The sequence below is a fragment of the Oryctolagus cuniculus genome, chromosome 13 (genome assembly GCF_051225735.1).
Source record: "Oryctolagus cuniculus isolate XC-2025 breed Fujian yellow rabbit chromosome 13, ASM5122573v1, whole genome shotgun sequence".
NCBI classification, from domain to species: domain Eukaryota; kingdom Metazoa; phylum Chordata; class Mammalia; order Lagomorpha; family Leporidae; genus Oryctolagus; species Oryctolagus cuniculus.
The window spans coordinates 24,724,866-24,743,158 of NC_142879.1; the positions used below are offsets into that span (position 1 = coordinate 24,724,866).

Below are 18,293 nucleotides of genomic sequence, written 5' to 3' on the forward strand. Positions count from 1 at the left end.
GTGGACAGTGAGAGAGAGAGAGACAGAGAGAAAGGTCTTCCTTTTTCCGTTGGTTCACCCCGCAATGGCCACTGCAGCTGGCCTGCTGCAGCAAGCGCGCTGCAGCTGGCGCATCGCACTGATCCAAAGCCAGGAGATAGGTGCTTCCTCCTGGTCTCCCATGCAGGTGCAGGGCCCAAGCACTTGGGCCATCCTCCACTGCACTCCCTGGCCACAGCAGAGAGCTGGACTGGAAGAGGAGCAACTGGGACAGAATCCGGTGCCCCAACCAGGACTAGAACCCGGGGTGCTGGCGCCGCAGGTGGAGGATTGGCCTAGTGAGCCGCAGCACCGGCCTTTTTTTTTTTTTTTAATATTTGTGCATGGTGCCTTGTTCCAGCATAAGCTGATCCAGTGAGGCCATCAGCGTTTCCACCTCCCACCCCCCCTCCATGTTTGGAACTTACCAATACTAGTTTGGAACTAAATCTCTTTTGCCACCCCCACAATTCATTTAAATGTATGATCACAACTATAACAACTCCAGCAGTTTAGTTTTTAATCTTAGGTGACATATTTTTTTCTCTCGCAGTGATACGGTGAATTTTGCCACAACCATGCTAAAAGCCATGGTTAAGACAAAAGTCAACTTTCACTGCGTTCAAATTACTTCTGCTTGAGGGTCCAGGTTCAAGGACACTACAATGTAATATTTGTGGGAAATGCAGACCCTTGGGTGGGCCCTCTGATATGCATTCCTGTGAGGGTGGGTGGTCCTGACTTTTCAGGAAGGTTGTCCTGAAGAGTGGCCATCTGTGATAAAAGTCAGATCTCTGTCAAGGGCAGCGAGGTTAGGCATAGATGCTGGCACAGTGCATGTGAAGACAATGGCTTGTTCTCATACTGTTCCACACGAATGGGAAACACTAGAGAGAGCTGCGCTTTCCCGCTCACGCTGCACAACCCCCAGCTGCACCGAGTTTGCAGTTCCTGTTAGATGCGTTGTCTCAGGGAGATGAGGTGCTGGTAGAGATGCTTGGGTCACAAGCAGGTTACTCTGCCCAGATTTTGTCTTTAACGTATTTATTTCTGTAATGTCGCCATGACTTGAGAGATCATTTCCATAAAACCTGCAACACATTTAAAGTTTCTTTGAGAATGTGGCTAGATGGATCGAAAAACTTCTCTTAGCCAAGTCTTGAGTAGCCAGCTGAATGTCACTGGAGAGCAACAACACAGGTAATTCAAAACACCCTCCACCCGTTCCTGGTTGGCCTTAGGATGTAGCGCATCTTTTTTTTTTTAATAGTATTTTTTTGCTTTTATATTTTCACTACCCAATTTAATGAGGTACATTTCACATACAATAAAGTGCACATATTTGTAGTGCATCATTGTGGGAATATATATTTTGTATTTTACAGGCTCACAGAAGCTTGTAATTTTACCTGAGCCCTTCATTGTGTAGATGATGAGAGAGGAGGTTAGAGAAGGCCACATCATTCACGGAAAAGCTGAAATTAGAATCTGAGTCCGCTGAGGCCAGCTCCTGAGCTCTGTGGACTGCTGTTAAGAACTTCCGTGTTAACACTGGAACCCAGTGACTGTGCAAGAGGGCGCCTACACTCACAGAACGTCCTCTTCTATTTGATTATTCCCTTTTAAAAAGTGCTGCTCTTGGCCACTAAATTGACATCACACCCACTGTAAGGTCTCAGCTGGCTTTCAGTAAACACAATTCTACATCACAGAGTTACAGAAGGGATGCTTTCTTACAACACAACAGAGGAAGCAAATGTTCCCCTTTGAAATATTACAGTTCTACTGTCACTTTTTTTAAAGGTTTATTTATTTATTTGAAAGGCAGAGTCACAGGGGGCTGGCAATGTGGTGTAGCGGGTAAAGCTGCCCATCCCATGTGGGCGCCGGTATGAATCCCTGCTGCTTCACTTCTCACCCAGCTCCCTGCTAATGTGCCTGGGAAAGCAGCAGAAAATGTTCCAAGTCCTTGGGCCCCTGCACCCACTTGGAAGATCCAGAGGAAGCTGTGGGCTCCTGGCTTTGGATCAGCCCAACTCTGGCCATTGCAGCCATTTGAAGAGTGAACCAGTGGATAGAAGACCTCTCTCTGTGCCTCTGCCTCTCTGTAACTCTGCCTTTCAAATAAATAAATAAATATTTGAAAGAAAGAATTACAGAGGAGAGACAGAGGCACAAAGAGAAATAGAGAGATCCTCCATCTGCTGGTTCCCTCCCCAAATGGCCGTAACAGCCAGGGCTCGGCCAGGCCGAAGTCAGGAGCCAGGAGTTTCTTCCAGGTCTCCCACATGGGTTCGGGGCACAAGCACTTGGGCCGTCCTCTGCTACTTTCTCAGGTGCACCAGCAGGGAGCTGGATCAGGGGTATAACAGTTGGGACTTAAATCAGCACCCATATGGGATGACGGCACTGCAGGCAGTGGCTTTACCTCCTATGCCGCAGTGTTGACCCCATGTCACTTTTCATAACTGAGTAGAAACAATTTGTGGCTATTTGGTTTTCTTGGAGAAAAAAAAAATGGATGCAGAAAGCAAGCTACTTATCTGTCAAATATTTTCAAACCATGTTCAATAGTCACCTTCTCCATGAATTGTTTGCTAGATGAAACTCATGGAGCTCTGATCTTCTCAACACTGATATTCATTTTTGCAATCCATTCAGACAGTCATCTTAAAGCTCATCAATCCTTGTCCTCTTCCTTCTAGGAAAATTACAATTAATAACATTTCCATTTGCTTCTGGGGGACTCTCACCTGCTTATTCGCAAGTCTAGGAGGGTGAGGATGGAGGTTTACATGTATGTAGCAGGCACCAGGCATTCTATCTGTGTCAAAGTACCATGTATTTGAGTGCTGAAAATGTCAAAACCAAACTGCTCAGAATGGAAACGAAGCTTTAGTCTTCTTTTTAACCTGATTAGTGCAATTTTAGAAAGTCTTCAGGCTGCGGATAACACAAGCCCATCTGGATTGAACTTCCCACTTTTCCCTCTCCCCAAACATCCTTCAGAGTTGCACACTTCCAGCAAGGTTCCCTGTGAAATTCATTTCATTTTCTCAGCCTGCAGGGCTGCAGAAGGTCCTGGCCAGGGGCAAGGAGCAGAAGGGATGCCCCAGGAGTGAGACTTTCAAAGTCCTCGTGCAGGACAGTCACATTGCAGATGGGAGTAGCTCAGCCTGGAACGGCAGACTCGCTGAGGACATTACAGAATGGCCCTCGGGCTTGATCTGTCGCTCCCCCAGCTTTTCTCCCAGCTTCTCCAAGAGGCGGCAGCAGCACAGAGGAAGCCAGAAAGCACAGGCCAATGCTGTCTCAGTGGCTGCCGCAGCCCTGCCACGACAACTGAGCTGATGGGAAAATTGCTCCTAATTAAATCGCTTCATAAAAAAAGAGACCGTTTTCCATCTGAATGCACTCAGCAGCTCTCATGGTGGGTAATTTGTTGTTTTAATAAGCCGGAGAGGTTGAATTCCAAGGCTGTAGCTGCTGACAGTCCACAGAAACAGGGACCGTGTTTTGGCAGTGCCCTTGTCCTGTGGAGGAACTGAGGAAGCTGATAACTGGTCGCTCCTCACAACAGCTCTGCTTGCTGGAGACATGGGGACTGCGATGGGTTCTTCCCCATCTGCACATTTAGGATCATTCTGTGCACGCCGAGATCAACAAAGCAAGCCCCCAAAAGTCCCTGTGCCTTTTGTTACAAGAAAGATAAACACAGGAGGCCTTCCCTGTGTGGATTCCGCTGTGACAGGGCGAGAGGGGGCTCCTGCGGCTGAAATGAGGCCCCTGAAATCTCTCTATTCCACTCAGCCATGGAAGGCGGCTGCACGGGCAGTGCTGCCCAGGTGGAGGCCGTGGACTCGGTCACAGCAAGTGTCAGTGCCGGTGTAACACCAGCAGCTGTGTGCACCGGGACGGGGCTGGTCATTTCCCCAAGCTCACCTTCCTCACCTGCGAAGGCAGTAAGCGAGTCTACCCTGTGAGATTTGTGTGAAGAGTAAAGAAGGTAACACGGTAACACCTGTAGAGCGCGTGGGGTCTAACAAGAGAAAATCCTCGTTAAACAGTAGAGAGAGAAAGAGCCCCCCGCCCCCATTTCACAGATGAGGAAATGGAGGGTTGCAGAGATGATGGAGCCTGCCTAAGGTCATGGAAGCAGTGAGCGGTAAGGCCAGGATTCCGTGTGGCTCTGCATCCAGGCCCCACAGCTTCCTGTTTCTTCAGAGGGAGGTGATCGCTTAAATGCATGTGATTTTCCTGGCTGTGAAGTGCACAGTTATTTCTGATCTGCCTGTCAAGGGCAGGCCATTCACACAGTGCGCAGATCATATAACCTGAGAGAGACCTTGGCTAAAAGGATGCCGGCCCCTTTTGGTGCCTACGCCCATCTTGCTCAAGGGTTCTGGTGCTCAGACCTCTGGATCCATCTCCCTAGAGTCTGTAACATCCGATCTCTGTGTTCCCTGCAGCCACAGCTTGCTACTTCACTTTTCCTCTCTTGTTTCCTGAGACCCTAAAGAAAATTGGTGGTTTGCGCTCCCCTGCTTTCTGACTTCCACTTCTCTTGCAAGTTTCCATTTTAGTTTGGCTTCAGTGGAAAATTCCACTGTGGCCTTCTATTGGCGACTGCAGACTGTTTAATTATATTGAATCCACAGTGATCCATTTTTATAACCCTAACAGGGTTAGTCCCTGAGTTCCTGCAACTGTGAGATGATCATGGACTGATTCCGCAGGGTACAGGGGGTCCCTCGGGGAAGCTGCTTGATGGTGGCCAGCCCTCTGGCATGAGCCGTTGCTGTCATGCTAGAAAATAGAAATTAATGGCTTTGATCAATATCTTTCCTTAGGGCTCAACATCTCCTGACTCCATCTCTCATTGGCACTCAGAGCAGCAGCAATTTCCCTCCTTTTTATTGGAAATAAATTCCTCCTTGCTGTAGTTTCTCTGAGGGCCCTCCCTGCAGAAGGAACTAGAAGCTATACCATAATTGGAGTTGTGTTTAATTCTGTTTCTCTCTCACTGGCCCTCTCCTTACTCCTTCGTTCCCCCCATCCCCACCTCCGGACTTTTCTCTCCCTTCACTTCCCTTGCTTTCCTTCCTTCCTCTTGACCTTTTTGTATCTCACCATTATGTTGATTGGTCTGAGTTAGCATCCAGAAATGACATAGGCTCTGCCCTCAAGGAATCCACAGCTTACAACCTAGTAGAAACCTTTCCGATCTTGCTTTCTGTCTTCCAGTTTCTATGAGGCCTCAGCACCTAGATGTTATTTAGGGTTAGTGAAGACTCTCTTACAAAAAAAATCAAGAACTCTGAGGACTCTGGCTTAATTAGCCATTCACATGTTGGTATGAATTAATTCAGTAAGATGACTTTCTCTCTCATTCCTGGGAAAGCAGCTGTGTTTTTATAATACAGATTCTGATTGGAGAAGGAAAAGAGGGGGCTTGGAAGCCTCAGGGAAACACTTGGAATAGCCCAAAAGCGCTGCTCATTGAGTTAGAGATTCCTTTCAACACTTCGGTGAGCAGTTGTTTTAAATTGAAGCAAGACTGAATCAGAGAATCTGGAGAACTTATAATTTTTATTTCTCTTGCTGTAAAAGTTTTTGCCCTCTCTTTTAGCAGTGACAGGAACATTTTAACTGAATATTTTCCCCCACTAGATGGTATCCCCAAGAGATTAAGATATTATTTGTCTTATTCATAATCGTGTCCTCTCTGCCTAGAACTATTCCTGGTCCACACATAAAGGAGCTCAATAGATACTGGAGGAGAGAGGTTATGAATGAAGTAACCAGCAGATACAAATTGCTACAGGATTACTAAGGAGGAGGACTTACATGCAGTTGGAGGGTTTCACTTGGAAGCAGCCTCATGGAGAAGGGTTTTCAATGAAGAGCTAGGAATCTATTTGCCTGGAACTCAAGGATGACTCAGGAGAAAGTAACTTCCTTCTCTCGCTGAGAACCAACAGGGGACATTCCCAGATGGAACCATACTTCAGAATAATGAACACTCTTAACAATGAGCTCTTTTTGGAGCACATTGGAAAGGACATTCACACAGTGTGCGCGGTGGGTTGGTGGGATGCTTCTACTTCCCTTCTGGGAGTTCTCGGGAAAATGGATATAGTTTCAGGTCGAGGAGGGATGCCCAAGGGAACTGCCCAGTGGTCCTGCAGGGTCAGGTCTTGGTCCACAGGGCAAAACCTCTCTCTGAAGGGTCTGTGGATCATTGGAGTTTGCAAAAAGGTCTCAGGGTGCTGAATCCAGGAATCCTCTCCAAGTCTGTTCTACAGGGTTGTTCCTCTACAGAGGGAGTGACAAGATGACTGCACAGTCTCTTACAGAAGCTCTTCTCAACCCAGGCTGGCATGGGCATGGTGGCTGGCATGGGCATGGTGGCTGGTTCTGCCCCCAAACAGGGAAGAGACCAGATGTCCTACAGTGAGCCCATTCAGCCCCAGAATCCATCAGTACCATGTACACCTGCCTCATCATCTGACCTGGTTTTCAACTCCCTGCATGATAGCCGGTGTGGTTAACTCAACAGACTTTCACCCTCTGCTGGGTAGCATCTTCCTCTCCAGCCTCAGCTGAGAATTATTCCTTCCTGGAGTCCTTTCATTTCTTGTCTCAGAAATAATGAGGTTTCATGAGTCCACCATCCATCACCCGGTCAGCAACAGCAGGAGGCTTCTGGGTAGTGGGTACCACACGAGCAGCAGGAAAGACCGTGGCAATCCCAGCTGCCCTGCCTGGCAGCCCTGTCATCCTCTGGAGACTGGCATTCTGTCTGTGTCAACAAGAATCTGTCAGGGTATTATTCATGGAGCTGGACATAATGAATGCAGCTGTTTGCTCGTGCAGCAAATGGGGTTTTTGCCAGTGATATTAGGATCAAGCTGAGTAATAGGTTGTGTCCATTCCAGAGTAATGTCCATTTATTAGCTTCAAGGGGAGCTCACGCATTAACAAAATCACATTTTGTATGTCTCTGTAGCTGAGGGAACTGTTTGTTAAAAATTTCCATTCAGGATTTGTATTCCAAAGAGCTGGACCTATTTCACCAAAATTATTTATATGTGAAGTAGAAAAACCCCACAAGTCCAATGAGCTGCAGTGACTCTGTCTTACATAAAATCTCTGTAGGAAAGTCAGCTTTAGTGGAGGAGAAAAGCTTTAGGGCTACAGAGAGGGCAGACCAGGGATAATGGCTGATATACGTTGTCTTTCAACATGATGTCAGTTGGCTCTTTTTTTTTAATGGCAGCATAGGATTGACTTTAATTTCCATTGCCTACCAGGTTACACTTGGAACAAGAGCACTTTGCCTCTGCCCAGTGAAAGCTCTCCTGGAAGTGCCACACTTCATGCCCCTGGAATCATATAGTGCCAACCCTCACACCTGTGTGTGGTGGTCCTGTTGTGCATGATCAACACAATCAGTGTGCAGTCCTGTCTTTTTTTTTTTTTTTTTTTTTTTTGACAGGCAGAGTGGACAGTGAGAGAGAGAGAGAGACAGAGAGAAAGGTCTTCCTTTTGCCGTTGGTTCACCCTCCAATGGCCGCCACGGCCGGCGCACCACGCTGATCCGATGGCAGGAGCCAGGTGCTTCTCCTGGTCTCCCATGGGGTGCAGGGCCCAAGCACTTGGGCCATCCTCTACTGCACTCCCTGGCCACAGCAGAGAGCTGGCCTGGAAGAGGGGCAACCGGGACAGAATCTGGCGCCCCAACCGAGACTAGAACCCAGTGTACTGGTGCCACAAGGCGGAGGATTAGCCTAGTGAGCCGCGGCGCCGGCACAGTCCTGTCTTGATGGAAGGTAGGATGAGAGTGGAAGGTTCTGGAACATAGTAGAGGAGAAAAGGAATATAAACAAGGTACAGGAGGGGTGAGCAGTAGTTCCAGAAAAGTAAGAAAAGGTGGATTTGCACACAAATGTTGCCTATTTCACAGTCTTGCAAAGGTAAGTTTAACAAATAGAAGTCTCAATCTTTGTCATCCTAGAGTTTTCAAATTGAAGGCGCATCCCACACACCCTAGATAAGTAATTTCCACAAAGCCAAAGTGACGAGCTTACAAGGGTCTTCATGGGGTACCTTCTTCCAGGCAGGAAGTTTCTGAGGTGAGACAAACCCACCTCTTCTTTCCCAAGGTCTCCAGGCTGTCCTGAGACAGGGGCGTTGAATGATTCCCTGTTCCTCCATGGGTCGATCAAGCATGTCCATCATAGAAGGAAACCCCCTTGGCTCCAGCTTGGCGTTGGTAGCAGTCAGTTTTTGTGGTCTGGTGACGCTGTGCACAATCCTGGAAGAAAAGGTGATTCATTCAGCATAGACCACTAGGTCAGAAAACAGGCCTCTCTCACCAGGCCAGCACTTCTGTTAGCCTACAGCCCATAGCCGTGGTTCCCCTCCACCATCTCCCAGATCCCTTTCGGGGATAAACTTGTTCCCCTTGCCCTTCATGGGTGTCTTAAATCTGCTCACCTTCCTAGACCTCTTTTCTGCACGACTAACTTATAAGCTGGTCAGCTACACTCTTCCTTGCTGTCCTGAAAGACAAGCATAGAGCCCCCATCTTTTTTTTTTTTTTTAAACTACCTGCTGCCAATATAAAACAGGGCTACAAAGGTGTCACAAGCATGTGGTGTGCACACAGTTTCTAAGATTTTACTCAGTTCCTCAGATGTCAGCTTATGCTCCCGCTACTGCTCAGTTCTTGGCCTTCTTCTCTTCCTGCTTGCATCTGGACACTCCCATAATCCCATTCCAGCTGCCAAGATTGAGCTGAAACCTTCCAAGGCTCTATCTTAGGTCTCCACTCTCTCTGATCCTCAAACCTCCACATCCAACTTCATGGGCAACAGTCTCTCTTCAGTGTTCTCCATCCAGGACCAGCTCAGCAGGCCCAAACTGAAGTCCTCAAGACCTCCTCTCAGGGCCTGCTCTTCTACCTGGATTGTTTATATGGGCCTCAGCACCCATCCAATCACTTAAACCCAAACCTGGGAAGGATCTTGGGCAAGGTCTCCTTCCCCACGCCCATCTCTCCCACCCTCAGCTAAGTTTAGGCACATATTATCTCTCTCATGCTGCTCCAACAGTAAGCAATGTCCCGGCCTCTGGGCTTGCCTGTCCCTGGCCCATCTTCTGCAGTGCTCCAGCCAAATGGATTCCTGACTAAAACTCTACAGGAGCTGCCCAACTGCCCTCCAAATACAATCTAAGCTCCTTGGAATGGCCAATGAGGTGGGGCCCAAGGGGTTTCTGTTTAACTCCCCAACCTTGACTCTGGTAAAGCTGCCAACCCACTTCTTCCCACTTTCCCCCTGGCCTGTTTCAGGCCAATCACACATCTTCCCACCTCCATGCCTCATTCATGGTGTGCCCTCTGCCGCTTGCTGACCCCAACATTATTAAGTAACTTTTTTTTTTTTTTTTTTTTTTTTACAGGCAGAGTGGACAGTGAGAGAGAGAGAGAGAGACAGAGAGAAAGGTCTTCCTTTTGCCGTTGGTTCACCCTCCAATGGCTGCCGCGGCCGGCGCGCTGCGGCCGGCGCACCGTGCTGATCTGATGGCAGGAGCCAGGTGCTTCTCCTGGTCTCCCATGGGGTGCAGGGCCCAAGCACTTGGGCCATCCTCCACTGCCTTCCCGGGCCACAGCAGAGAGCTGGCCTGGAAGAGGGGCAACTGGGACAGAATCTGGTGCCCCGACCTGGACTAGAACCCAGTGTGCTGGTGCTGCAAGGCGGAGGATTAGCCTAGTGAGCCGCGGCGCCGGCTGAAGTAACTTTTTTTTTAAACACTGTGGCTGGTAGGTCTGAGTTTAGATTTAAGGCAGAACAATGACTGTGATGTAGATGGTCAATAATTAAGAACAATTCAACTACCTTCCCAATCTAAGCACCTTCATGGTGATTTAGGCATAATGGAGGTAGAATAGAAATGCATTTTGGCACAGCTCCCATAAAGAGCTTAAACAGATAAGGAAGCAATGTCTGGAGTCAAAATTCTTGGGTGTCAGCTCATCACTTAACCCTTAGTGTCTTCATTTTAAAAATGGGAATAATAATAATACATAACTCATGGTTTTTGTGAGAAGTAAAGGAATTATCACAAGATCCTGGTTCTTAGAACAGTGCTAGCAGAGAGTAAGTGTTTAGTAAATGTTTGCTGAAGATATGGTTGGTAATGGAAGTGTTTATAGAATTCCATTTGCCCCATGAAGTCATCAGAAGAATTTTATCCCAACTGTTGGAGAGACAACGGGGCAATTCAGAATCCATGTGTGCAGTCTGCTTGGCAGCACAAACTGACAGTGCAGCAGGTGAAAGAACACATACAACCCATTACTCCCCTCGCCCCTGATTTGTGACTTATAGAGGGAATCAGAGCCTAGGAGACATGGTGTTAGTTAAAAGTACTTCCTGGCCAGCGCCACAGCTCACTTGGCTCATCTTCCGCCTGCGGCACCGGCACCCCGGGTTCTAGTCCCGGTTGCTCCTCTTACAGTCCAGCTCTCTGCTGTGGCCCAGGAAGGCAGTGGAGGATGGCCCAAGTGCTTGGGCCCTGCACCCGCATGGGAGACCAGGAAGAAGCAACTGGCTCCTGGCTTTGGATCGGCACAGCGTGCCGGCCGTAGCAGCCATTTGCGGGATGAACCAACGGGAAAAAAGGAAGACCTTTCTCTCTGTCCCTCTCTCTCTCACACTGTCTAATTCTGCCTGTCAAAAAAAAAAAAAAAAAAAAAAAAACCACTTCCTGCCTCTATTTCAGCTAAGGTCACCAGAATCTCCCACAGTCAGCTGGAACCCGAGGTTCTTCAAATCATGTCCTGATTCTCCATCTCTAAGCTACAGTGTATAAAGCACTTCTGCCTCCTTGATTTCATGGCACAGCGACCCTCTGAGGTTTTCGACAGACTCTGTCACATTCCAGGAAAATGCTTTGGCTGCCGCCGTTTGGATGGACACTGTGGTGTAGTGGGTTAAACCTCTGCCTGCGACACTGGCATCCCTTATGGGTACTGATTCAAGTCCCAACTGCTCTATTTCTGATCCACCTCCCTGGTAATGCACCTGAGAAAACAGTGGAAGATGGACCAATTACTTGGGCCCCTGCATCCATGTGGGAGACCCTGATGAAGGTCTTGGCTCCTGGCTTCAGCCTTGCCCTGCCCTGGCCATTGTGCGCACTTGGGCAGTGAACCAGTGGATGAAAGATCTTTCTCTGTGTGTGTCTCCTTCTCTCTCTGTAACTGCCTTTCAAATAAATAAATCTTTTTTAAAAACACCATTTTTTACTTTTTAAATCTAAACTGTTTGCTTTGGTGATGTGTGTGGATGCAACTGGAGGAGGAGACCCTTAGCTGATGGTTTACCCCAAACCCTGAGCAGGAGAAATACCTGGGGATTAGTCCTGGGTTTTAAAAAGAGCTGTGTTTTTCAGTGGACTTAGAAGCAGCTTGCAGAGGGAAAAAGGACGAAAACTACTGAGACGTCTCTTTCCTCATAGATAACATGGGATGCTCACCCAGTGGCTATAGCATCTCTCACACTTCAGTGACAACCAAAACACCCAGGAGATAGGCAACAATTATAAGACCTGAGAAGAAATGAAAGAAAACCCAATCCCAGCCAAATAGCACTGCCATCTATTAACAAATTATTACAGGCTGGAGCAGGCTTTAATGAGATTTTAACAAAAGAAATCTAGTTGCATTCCTCTGGGACGAAGAGATTTTAATATGATGTGAAAGATAAAGTGGGTAAGAGCACCCCCACCCCCAGAGCTCCAATAAAGAGGAAGTGTGTGAACCCTATGTCCTGCCTCCCTGAAGGGCTCAGCTCCAGCTCTCCGTGGAAAGCTCTTGAAGCCAGGACTCACATGAAAATGTTCCAGAAGTTACAGTTTGGTGTGTGGCCTTGTGAGCCTAGTGCATCATGGGAAACCTGCATCAGGCCTTCATGCTGTGAATCCAGAACTTCACTGCTGCCTTTGATCATCCTAAAGGCCACCTTGAAAAGTCTCAAGAGACTCAAATCAGAGGGTAGAGTGACGGCACTAATATGGAAGAACAGGGAGTCAGGGCCTCCCTGACCTAGAACCAGGGAGAGGCGTCACCGTCTCAGTACCAGTATGTCACCTGGGAATTTGTTCTATTTGAAATTTGGGCCTCTGATGCTTCATTGAGCAAAAGTGAGAGAAGAATGGGGGTGACTCCAGATTGCAGAGGCTGTTGGGTAACATTGTCTCTTAGGAAGGGGACACTGAGCCTGCTCATAGGAGGGCGTTAGGTAGCTGGGGGGACTCTGCGATCAAGAGGGTCTCCCCAGCTGAGGACGAGTCAGGGAGACCAACCCTTGGTAGCGGGGGCGTGGTATAAGACCCAGAGTAGCTGTGCCCTGAGCTGGGTATATCCCCCCCCCCACCCAGAGACAAATGGCAGACACTGGCTGTTAAAATATTAAGCACCCGATAAGGTATGATGGATGAGTGAGAAGGATGGCAGCAGTTCCTTCAATGGTTCACATGGTGGAAGAGATTTAATGGAATTGAGGACGGACTTAAAATGACATAGAAGATACATCTCAGAGACATCTATCTTTGGGATAGAAAGCTCAATTAGTTAGGATTTAGTGCTATTATTATTAGCCAACATTTATTAAACACTAAGTGCCAGGTGCTATTTTAAGTGTCTCATTTGTTAATTTAGTGCTTCTCATGGTATCTGTGATAATGAGCCAGTATTTTATTTTGTTTCCAGTCTGTCATGGATAAATGCTTTTGTGGAATTTGGTAAAAATGAATTACTAGAAAGGTGAAATTTTTATTATTTTTTTCTTTAAAAAGATTTATTTATTTGAAAGGCAAGGTTACAGAAAGAAGGGTAAGGAGGGAAGAAAGAGAGAGAGAGAGAGAGAGAGAGAGAGAGAGAGAGAGAGATCTTCCATCCACTGATCCACTCCCCCAAATGGCTGCCACAGCCAGGGATGAGCCAAACCAGAGCCAGGAGCCAGGAGCCAGGAGCTTCTTCTAGGTCTCCCATGCAGGTGCAAGGGCCCAAGCACTTCGGCCATGTTCTGCTGCTTTCTCATGTGCATTAGCAGGCAGCTGGATTGGAGGTGGAGCAGCCAGGACTCAAACCAGCACTCGTATGGGATGCCAACATTGCAGGCAGCTGCTCAACCTGCTACACCACAATAGCAGCCTGGAAAAGTGAAACTTTAAAAAAACACCAAATTCAACCTCATTTTTTTTACTATTATAATTGAAGACATAAAATTACTAAGACATGTTGCAATAAAAGTCCCTTTAAAAAATTATTTGTTTCTTTAAAAGTCAGAGAAAGAGGGGGCTGGCGCTGTGGCTCACTTGGCTAATCCTCTACCTGCAGTGCCGGCATCCCATATGGGCACTGGTTCTAGTCCCGGCTGCTCCTCTTCCAGTCCAGCTCTCTGCTGTGGCCCAGAAAGGCAGTGGAGGATGGCCCAAGTGCTTGGGCGCCTGCACCCGCATGGGAGACCAGGAGGAAGAACCTGACTCCTGGCTTCGGATCGGCGCAGCGCCAGCTGTGGTGGCCATTTGTGGGGTGAACCAATGGAAGGAAGACCTTTCTCTCTGTCTCTCTCTCTCACTGTCTATAACTCTACCTGTCAAATAAATAAAAAAATATACATAGCAGTGTTGGCTGGGCCAGGCTGAAGAGGGAGAGAGAGGGCGAGAGAGAGAAGCAGGCAGAGGGAAGGAGAGGGAAATGCCAAGAACGCAGAGATGAGGCAGGGCTGACTCCAGTAGGCAAAGGGATGATTGTGCAGGTGTGAGTCTGTGTGGTCCTGGAGTGCCTCCCCATCTGCATGTCCTACTGGCTCCTCCCTCCCAACATGTTCAAGATGGAACTCAGCAGGTTTTCTTCCCCAAACATGCTCCTTCTTTCTGGTTCTAGTTCCCATTACTGACCCCACCATCTACCCAGTAACCCAGGTCTAGAAATGCGTGTCCTTTACCAGCCTACCCCAGACCCCAATACCTAGCGAGTTATAGGGTCTGCCAGTTCCACTTCTGTTTTCTTCCTCAGACTCAGAATTGCACATTCACTGAACACTCTCAGGGATCTCTCTCTCTCTCTCTCTCTCTCTCTTTTAAAAAAATATTTGTTTACTTATTTGAAAGAGTTACAGAGAGAAAGGAGAGAGAGAGAGAGAGAGAGAGACACCAGGCCAAAGCCAGGATCCAGGCACTCCCTCTGGGTCTCCCATGTGGGTGGGCAGGGCCCAAGCACTTGGGCCATCTTCTTCTGCTTTCCCAGGCAGATCAGCAGGAAGATAGATTGGAAGTGGAGCAGCCGGGACTTGAACCAGCATTCACAGGGGATGCTGGTGTTGCAGGCAGCATCTTAGCCTGCTGCACCACAACGTTGGGCCCTGAAAGGGAACTCGGTCCATCACTGTCCTTTTACAGATGAAGAAACAGCCCAGGATGGACCTTGGACAGATCACTCTGAGTCTGGTTTCTTTGATAGCCAAAGGGGGATGACACCAGGTGCCTTACAGTGCTGCCTCAGCTCCTTACCTCATGTCATTAAGTTTCTCTCTCAGTCACGCACTGTGCTGGAGCACCGTCCTGTCTGTCCCTCACCTGCCCCTCTACGTCTGTCCATTTGTCCCCACTATCCCATTCCTCTTGCAGTTGCCCCAGTTCATGGCCAGCTCTCAACATTGCCCACCCTACATTTGACAGGTAGGTGGCCTTTCTGCTCCAAGCTCTCCCCAGACCAGTCTATTTCACACATCACTGTCAGGTTAATGCCCTAAAATAGCACTGGGATCAAGTCACTCTCATTAAAAAAATATATATATATCCTTCATGTTTCACTGGTTTCTCACCGTAAAATCTTAGCTTCTTGACCTGCCACTAAATGCCATTCTCTTCATCTTCTCTCTATCTGGCACCAATCTATCTTCTTAACCTTAGCTTCCCAAAGTACTTCTTGTCTCATCAAACAAAACGTGCAGTTTCTTTTATATACTCATTACTTTCCCACAGACACCCTTTGTGGTATTCTTCTTCCTGGGCTTCCCCTTGCTCATCCTCAAGGCCATGTTCTCTGTTTATTTCCTTTGTGAAGCCTAACCTCATCTTCCTGGTTAAAATTTATTCCATCTCTCTCTTCCCTGAACTCTCATAGCACTGCACATCCACTGCCCGGCATTTCTGTCTTTTCATCGTCTCTCATGAGTGTCCGTGTACTTATTTCCCACTTCCCACTGAACTGGATGCTCTCTGAGGACCAATATGTATGAGTTATTGTCTGTGGGGCCTAATAATAAATATTTATCCAGTATATGTAGGCCACATAAATGACACCATCATATTTATTTATCTCTTATGTGATACATATCTACCTATCTAAGTATGATAGTAGTCAAAAAAAAAGTAACATATTATAGTAGTGTAAAGGGAATCCCTATTGATAGTAGTAGAGTCATAAAAGGGATACATGCAAGTCAAAAATCTGTGTCATAATGAACAAGCCTGTGTGGTAATGTAACAGTGTGGTGCAGTATTCTGGTTTCCAGTCCTAGATCTTGACACTTGATAGCCACATGGCCTTGGACAAGTCACCCTGTGCATTTAGCTCCATTTCCTTATTTACAAAGAGATAGCAATACTCTATATTCTCTTTACAATGTCATTAAGAGGATCAGTTATTCATCAAGAAATCCATACTGCATTCACTATGTGCCAGGTCCTTGATGGAACAAAGCAACATACACAGTCTATTTGCCAAGGTGCCTGTGATATGCTAAATATGGTTAGCATTTAATATGTTTAATATTTAGCATATTTAATATGTTGAGTATTTAGTATTTGGAGTAATACTAGGGCAGCTACCCTCTCACATACACACATAGCTGCAGGAGCTCAGAATCTTTGTTCTGAAATCTAGACAGAAGAAATCACAATCTTACTCTTTGGCTAGAAGTTTTTTCTCCTCCAACTTTGAGTATGTTTTTCCTCCTTTGTTCTCATAGTATACATACCCATAGGAAACATCGGGAGTCCCTAATAATGTCATTGAGCAAGGGTCTACTAGGTGCTTTTAGTTTCCGCTGGTGAGACACTTAAATGCCAGGCAGGGTGAGGAATAATGATTGGCTCTATCTATTCCCCAGAAGTTTCCATCAGTCCCTCTTCTAGGTGCAGAGTTTTCTGAACCTAGAAATATTAATACAAAGTTGATTTCCAGTCCTGTCTGTCGCTCCCCCTCTTCGTGGAGGAACGACACAGGATCCTGCGCTGTTCTTTCGTCTGCTTGGCCCTCCCCGGGTTTGCTGCTGGTTCTTCCCGGGTTGGCTACTGTCCCTTCCACCTCCGTGGAAGGGCAGTTCCCCCTGGCCACATTCCCCACTTCCGCAGGGGAGCGGCACACCGCCGGCCGGCTCTCTCGGGGGCTGCACAGGTGTTCGCCTTAGATGTTCCCCTTAGATGTTCCCCTTAGATGTTCCTGGTGCATGTTCTCTCTCTCCTCCTTTATAGTCCTCCTCTGCCAATCCTAACTCGGCTGCCCACACGCCGAGTACGCTGCTCTCCTCCAATCAGGAGCAAGTCCTACAGTTTATTGGCTGAACTGGAGGCAGCTGTGTAGAAGCTGTTTTCTTCTCTCCCAGCGCCATATTGTGGGAGAGCAGATGCATAGAATAAGTCTTAATTCCAGTAACTTAGTCTAGTCCGGGTTGCTCCCCACAGATCCCCCTTTCTTTTTATTTTTTGGCATTGATACGCGCCTGTCTTCGGTGTCCCGCGGCACACACTCTGCTCTACTTGCTAGAGTTGCCACAGGTTCTTACAAGTCCTATCAATCAGGCAAACCGGATCCGGGTCCTCTCTTTGCCATGTTGTGAGGAGGTTTTTAGGCGCTGATGCGTGCCTGTCTTCGGTGACCTGCGGCTCATACTCTGGTTGAGCCGCCTGCTGGTGCTTACCGCCTTACTAATCAGGCAGACCGAATCCAAGCCTTCTCATTGCCATATTGTGGGGAGGCCTATTGGTGTTGATTCGTGCCTATCTTCGGTGACCTGCAGCTCATACTCTGGTCGAGCTGCCTGCTGGTGCTTATCGCCCTAATCAGGCAGACCGAATCCAAGCTCTCTCATTGCCATGTTGTGGGGTGACTTATTGGTGTTGATAACGTGCCTGTCTTCGGTGACCTGCGGCGCATAAGCTGCCAGCCGCCCGCAGGTGCTCATCGCCTCACTAATCAGGCAGACCGAATCCAAGCCTTCTCATTGCAGTATTGTGGGGAGGCCTTTCTATTTCTCTATTTCTCTATCTCCGGGCATTCCTATTTCTCCCATTTTACTTCTGTCTGCCAACATTCCTATTTCTCTCATTTTACTTCTAAACTTCTTTTTCTCTTATCCCCGCGGCTTCCCGGCGCCCGCCCCGAGGCTGCTTCTCGGCGGCTTCCCGGCTGAGCCGCTTCAGCCCGCTTCTCTCATCTGCGCGGCTTCGCGGCTCTGCGCAGCTCGGCTTCGCGCGCACACTCCGCGGTCTCGCACTAGCCCCACGTTCCCTATCTACTTGTGCCCCGCACGCTCTCTCTGCGCACGGCAGCCTCCGCGAGTCACACAGCCCCAGCTCACGTCTCCGCCACTAGTATTCAATCTAAGTTCCCCGGGCTAACCTGGCGAATTCAACCCAGCTCACGTCTCCGCCCCACGATTTGGCTTCCCGTCCTTTGCTCCCCGGGCTAATCAGACGGATCCCAACCGGGCTTACGTTTCCGCTTCTGGTTTTAACTTTTCGCCCCCTATTCCCGGGCTAACTTGAGAATCCCAAAGTGGCTTTCGTCTCCGCCTTGGCCTGCCCCCCGCGGCTTCAATTTCCCTAACATTTTTCTCTACCCGGTATGTTTCCCCAAGCTTTCCTCCAACAATACTCCTCCCTCATTTCTCCTGGCTTCTCCCCACAGTCCGTACCAAGTCTGTTTGTTCTAGCTTTCACTTTCGCTTTCGACCTTAGAGATTTCTCCCAGCTTCCCCCCGTAGTCCGTATCTGAGTCTATGCCTAGGCTTTCAATAGCTTCTTCCGGCACCTTTTTTGTCCGGCTTTTCCTAGGCTGTTTGCCAGTCTCTCTCTCTCCGGTATTTTCCCATTTCTTCCCGTTTCTTCCCTCCTAAGTTTTCTATCCGTCCTAGGCTTCATATCCGAGTCACGGCACCATTATGTCGCTCCCCCTCTTCATGGAGGAACGACACTGT

The 18,293-nt window shown here is 48.1% G+C and overlaps 1 protein-coding gene across 1 annotated transcript in view; it reads left to right on the forward strand.

Annotated features, from left to right (window-relative positions):
- UTP25 (UTP25 small subunit processome component) overlaps nt 1-11,322 on the forward strand; it is a 57,977-nt gene extending 46,655 nt beyond the window's left edge. The window contains exon 13 of the transcript XR_011381417.2: nt 10,807-11,322. The gene's annotated coding sequence lies outside the window, so the exon portion shown is untranslated. The remainder of the gene's footprint in view (nt 1-10,806) is intronic.
- The last annotated feature ends 6,971 nt before the right edge of the window (nt 11,323-18,293 follow it).